Here is a 6,000-nt window from a genome sequence, read left to right as displayed (position 1 = left end):
CATGTCAGTTAGCTCATTTAACCACTAACCTGTGTTATTAGTCTTGTGGAAAGCTCATCAGTCTAACATGTCACATTCATGGCTGTGTGTTTGATTGGCAGGCCTAGTATTGACGCTGAGACCTGCTCCTCAGCATTGTGCTGTGTGTTCAGCCTGCAGCTAATGAAAGCCACATGCTCGATACGTTTCTAATCATGATGCTGTTTAGATTGTCTTCATGCTGCCTCTGGAACCTACAGCCACCCAACTGCTGGTTTTAATCTAAGGAATTAGGCAGACCGGCCCTGTCGTGCCTGCAGAAAGCAGTCGCTGCCCGCTCTTCACGCCCCCTTAAAGAGGTTCCCCAGTCCAGGAATTATCCTATGCCACCATCCTCCACACAGAAAGTGCATCACAACTACTATCAACACTGAATATATATTTGGTAGTTGGTGGTGAAAGAAGTTCTCAGACCCTTAAGCAAAAGTACCAATACAACAATATAAAAACACTCTATTATAAGCCCTGCATTCAAGCTCCTACTTAAGTATAGTACTCGTTCTGCTGAAAAATGGTATGCTATATTTATTATATATGGCATTATTAGATGGTTAATACTAATGCATCAATTTGTAGCATGTTCCTATTGTAGCTAGTCAAAGTGTAGTTAGGTAGTTCAGTGGTTCCCAACCTAGGGATCGGTCACCTGGGTAGGGCCACAAGAAAACAATAAATGTAAAGTATTTATATTGCACTTTTCTAGTCTTAACAACTACTCAATGTGCTTTTACATAGTACAGGCACCATGCACACACTGTGGCTGAGTCTTCCATACAAGGTGCCACCTGCTCATTGGATAAATATTCACACACCGATGGGACTGCATCGGGAGCAATTTGGGGATCAGTGTCTTGCCCAAGGACACTTCAACATGGGACTGCAGGGCTAGGGATCAAACTACCAACCTTCCGTTTGGAATACAACCACTCTACCACCTGAGCCACAGCTCTCCTACATATAATACATAGAAATCTGAAAGTGACACCCAAGCCAAAAAGGTTGAAAACTACTGGTTTTATCTTTAACATTGTATTTTATAAGCTTATCACATGGTTTTATGTAAAACTTAAATCTGAAAAGTAACTACAGCTGTCAGATAAATGTAGTCCTGTAACGAGTAGAATATTACCGTCTGAAATGTAGTACAGTAGACAATCACCAGCCTTCTGTCTTCGTATCTGTGGAAACACAACCTCTTTCAGAAATTAAAACAACCTCTGATTCCTATTCATGGTTTCCTATGGGAACCACTGAGCTAAACCCATTTGCAAAACAAGATTACCACCTAGTGTCAGACTGTGTTCACAGCAGCCCAATTCCCATTTTATTGACATTCCTCTCTTGGTTTATGAAAGCCTAACTAGGAAGAGATAACCAGATGCTCCAGTTTTCTCCCAGTTTTATCATGTGTTGGAAACATGCATGTTAACACAGACCAGAGATGTTTTTATTGAGGTCTGACTGGGGCAGGAGTCCTCATCCCAGGGTGGGAGTGTTTTTGTTTAGTTAAACTCACTCACACCCTGGGCCCATGTCCAGCAGTATGACAACACCATCTCCCAGGGTTAAAGGATGGAATGAGACGGAGGAACGATGGTGGGCTGAAATGAATCCCCTGTTGGCAGCCTCTGTTCTCGTATTGTTTTAAGAGGAGTCGACTGTGTTCTTTGAAAATTATTTTCTGTTGTTGGAAATCAGGATTTTTGGATAACAGCTGGGTCTGATCCCAATGTCACTACTTTGACTTTTAAAACAGTTTGACATCTTATTGTTTGATAGCACTGCCTTCGTGGATTAGATCAGAGATTCCCAACGAGGGATACGTCTTTGCCATGGGGTACAACTAATTAAATAAACTTAACTAATTCAACATCAAAAATTGCTGTTATATATCCATATACTTGTGTTAAGGACGGAGCTTAGGGATAAACAGTTGAAATAGTTAGCTAAAAGTAGTGGACAGGGTACTTGAGCTCATCTGACAGGACTGTGGGTGGTTTTATTATACATCCATGGTTGTAGGTCTGACAAAAAAAGGTTGGGAACCACTGGATTAGATCATCTGCAGAGAGCACTCAACAGCCTAAACTGTTCAGTTTGACTTTGTGGTGAGGTGGTTGCAGCCCTCTACAAATTAGAATTGGCAGAAAGCAGATCCAAAACGGAATTCCACTTCCTCTTCCTGTTTGTGTTTCTACATCTGATCAGCGTGGCTTCACAGGTAGTGGATGTCAGAAACTGAAAACATGCACATCTGCTTTCTGTTTATCCGCATAATCTTGTTCAACAAGCATTCCTGCCTGAAAGGTCAGCTGCTTCAAAAGTCTTTTCACAAGAGTTTTTTAATGTTGGTTTGCATGATGAGTGGTTTGCCTGGTTGGTCATGGTGGCGGATTGCATCTTAAATGCAAATGCCATCGATATGCAAGTGTCATCACTGATGAAGTGCTCTCTAGCTAACTTTTTTTTCTTTCCTTACATTCACTCCGTTCTCTCCATCTACCATCACTCCATGCTGCTTTTCTGCTTTTAATCGATTTCCACACTCTATCAGTAAACTTGCTCTTTGTGTCACAGAAAGAGCATTCCTCGCTCTGAGGACTCTTTTTGAGGCAGCAGATGCTCTGGTCATACTAGAATTATTCTTTTTACACACAAATTTCTTCATGCTTTTTGTAAAATCATATTGATAAAAGGCCCACAAAAAAAGGAAAGTATTGGTTTTCTTATTAGGACATTATCAGCTAACAAAGCGTGAAGCAAATGGAGCGTTACAACCAAAGCTTAGGCTGTGTTTGTCTTCAGTGGTCTTTATGTATAACATCATGAGTCTTGACATTGTCATCTTCTTTTGCTTTTTTGTTTGTTTGTCTCAGTCGCTTCATGCTGCACATGTGTAGACAAGTGATGTCTTTCACTTTACTTCCATTGTGGATGTCAGAGCACCACAGGCTGCACAAAACTGTCTTTCACCAAAACACGGAAAAATGTGCTTTACCATTGTGTGCAGCAAACAGGTTGCTGTCTTTAATAGAGACTGCTAAAACAGCGTTCAGGGGAAGAATTGCTTGACACACTCGGTACACAATCAGGGTCAACATAATAGCGGCAACACAATGACAGAAAATAGACTCCAAGATTGCTGTCACCATAGTCACCAAGACTCAATAAGCCTTGGAGAGAGTATGACAGACATGTTATATTGTCAGAGCAGAAATCAAGGTCAAGGGTGAAATAACTCTTTGGTAAATAAACAAGGGGGATTTTACAATATTTTATAGTATTGCATTGCTTAGTTATTTTGGCAGATGATGAGCAGGGTTTGAGAGGTAGGAAGAGGACTGATGGACGCCCAGTTGTCAGCAGCGCAGTATGGGGTTCAGTCTGTGTTTTGGGGGTGGTGTGTAGGGGTGAGCTTGTCTCTCTGCGATCCCATCAGCCCTGGGCTGAGCTCTTAATGCGGCCCTGACGCCTTGCTGGCGCAGGGGCCACGCTGCCTCACATCTGGAGCCAATTACCCTGGAGGGGCTGTGACAGAGCCCCCACTACCACCCTCTACACTCTGCTTCACTGTCCAACGCAGCTCCGACCACTCTCACAGTTACATTCCTCCACTTTTCACAACAACACTCTTTATTTTTGGCAGTCCATCTTTGCTCTTCTTCATTGATTAAGAATGTTTTTAATCAAATAATAAAGGCCTAATTAAGGCTCTAAAAAAATACCCAAAGAAACACTACTTTAAAAAAAAGTATGATTAGTTTAATGACACTAAGTCATTTGGTCTTCTCACTACATTATGGTAGAATTTCTGCAGAATAGTACCATCTCGAGTCATGTTTTCCTGTGGTAGAGACCTGGCAGTAAACACCATTTGTGAATATGGCACATTTAGTACCAAATCAGCTTTTACAGGTGTGATTTATGGAGTGCCTCTGCTTCCACACAGGACAGCCCCAGGGATGTATTGTGTGTTTGCATGTGTGGTTCATCATGAGGTTTCTATACAGCCTTACCTGAGGAGAGGCTGGGGTCTTGTGACTGTAGGACGGAGGTTAGTTCTACTGCAACCCAGTGACTGATGGATGTAATTGAGTTTGTGGTGGTGCAGGAGGCATGGTGGGGGTGTTTACTGGCCCCGCAGGATTTCTCTCACAAGAAAAGAGTTGGGAATGGGCTTCGCCATACCTGGGTCATACTCTTGTTTCCCCGCTGCTCTGTTTGGCACCAATGCTATGGTTCATTAGCTGCAGCTATAGGGTATACCTGGGCAGGGAGCCAGAGGATTGAGCTGTCCTGGGTTACACGGACATAAATTGGAGCACAGACTACGAAGTGAATGTGAAAACTCTACAGGTGGCTAAAATTAAGTTGTATACAGAGAATCAGTCTGCTCTAAAATATGGGAGGCTTTTGGTAGCTGGCCTTGTGCTTGTATGCAATAAAATGTTGGCATCTTGAGGAGATACATCAGAAGTTTTGTATGTATTCAATGTATTCATGTGTGTGTGTGTGTGTGTGTGTGTGTGTGTGTGTGTGTGTGTGTGTGTGTTTGTATGTGTGCGTGCATGTCTAAGGCATGCACATGTCTGTGTGTGTACATGTACATATGTAGCCCACAAGTGTTCTCATTTAGGTGTCCAGAGTAATGTGTAGTTGCAGACTTCTCCCATGGGTGCATAATTCAAGATTTGGCCATGACAACTACTTTCAGAGAGAGCGAGTTAGACTGGAAAGAGGAGGAAGGGATGGGGGGCCACAGAGTTGACAGAGGGGGAAAAAAAGAGGGGGACTGCAGGTAGAACAAAGAGACAAAACAAATCACCCTGGACCATAAAAATGCCAGTTCTGGCTCCAGTGTAAAACAAGCCAGAGAGGAAGTAAAATATACATATTTAGGAGGGTAGGAAAAATAATTTAGCAGTCTTATTCTGCCATCTGCTGGACAATGTGACACTTAACGAAATAGCTTCATACTCAAACAGAGCTTCACTGAGAAGCGGTACACTCACAACTTATGTCCTTTCCCTTATATGTCCAGGCACAAAAATACCATTAAAGTAACTTGACTCTAAGATGTTACACCACACAAATGATGTATGCTGTGTGAGTGAACATACACTAGCATGTTTACTCTTGTTGGTCGAGGTGAACTTCAGCACAGATTTTAGGTGCTTGTAAATGTTCCACTTGAACCCATCAGGTCCGACAGAAAATGTCAATAGCTGTTAGTGTATTCACACTTCTGCACCAAGGCAATCTGCTATCTACCTGCTTTATCATTAGGATCTTCTCTGCTCAGTAAGTTCATGTCTGAGATGTTGTTTACAAGACAGTCTGTATCCCAGGGATGTGTAAGATCTGGGCTCTTTATTTATAACAGCTGGAGCAGAGAGATGTGGGGCACTGGCATTTGGCAGAGTGGGGTGAGAGGTCAAGTCTAACACCTATAAAGTGGAGACTTTGATCGTGGCATTTATGGATGGAGCAGGCACAGCAATCTCAGAGACAGAGAGGCTGCATTCTCAGCAGAGCCGTAGCCAAATCCTCTCTTTTGCCACCCACAGCTGCTCCAGTTAACCATTTTTTAAAACCCTTTTTTGAGTCCCCCAACAGTATGATTTATTTCCCTTTAATTTCCAACATGGATGTGAAGTCCCATCTGCAACCACCTGGGGGAGAAACACAAATATTATACATTATTTTATTTTTATAAATAAATTCAGCCTTGGGATACCAGCCCTCAAAATAGGTCAGGCTTAAAAGAAAGAAAAAAAAGAAAGAACGTGTTGTTGTGTCATGTAGGTCACTATAACAGCCACTTGGTGGCGGTATTTTCTCCACTCAGCACAGGACAGGTGAGCATCACAACACCTTCAGCGAACAGAGGGATGCATCATGGTCAGCGTAGTGCCAGATTCCTCTTTCTCTAGAAGAACTACAAGTTCAACCATGTGACAT

The sequence above is a fragment of the Sander vitreus genome, chromosome 20 (assembly GCF_031162955.1).
Source record: "Sander vitreus isolate 19-12246 chromosome 20, sanVit1, whole genome shotgun sequence".
Lineage (NCBI taxonomy): Eukaryota > Metazoa > Chordata > Actinopteri > Perciformes > Percidae > Sander > Sander vitreus.
Note: the sequence above shows the minus strand (reverse complement) of the source record.